Here is a 227-nt window from a genome sequence, read left to right as displayed (position 1 = left end):
GAAAGTGATTAGGTATTTCTTTTTTTAAATATATTTATTATTTTAGTGTTTTGTATATGTTTTACTGTATTATCGCTTTTCAACGCTTTCATTTTTTGTGTTTTACCGTTTGTCTGTATTAATAAGTCGCCATTTCCCTTGCAGTCACCATGTAAAAGGAAAGAGGATTAACTGAAGTGAATGACCAGTCATGATTTTCTTGATGTGATATTAGTTATTCTACCAAT

General features: G+C 29.1%; 1 protein-coding gene across 1 annotated transcript in view; it reads right to left on the bottom strand.

Annotated features, from left to right (window-relative positions):
- LOC119581807 (AMP deaminase 2-like) overlaps positions 1–227 on the bottom strand; it is a gene marked incomplete in the record, with an annotated part of 169,661 nt that overhangs the window by 152,580 nt on the left and 16,854 nt on the right.

The sequence above is a fragment of the Penaeus monodon genome, chromosome 15 (assembly GCF_015228065.2).
Source record: "Penaeus monodon isolate SGIC_2016 chromosome 15, NSTDA_Pmon_1, whole genome shotgun sequence".
NCBI classification, from domain to species: Eukaryota; Metazoa; Arthropoda; class Malacostraca; order Decapoda; family Penaeidae; genus Penaeus; species Penaeus monodon.
Note: the sequence above shows the minus strand (reverse complement) of the source record. Positions and strands in the feature narration are given on the sequence as shown.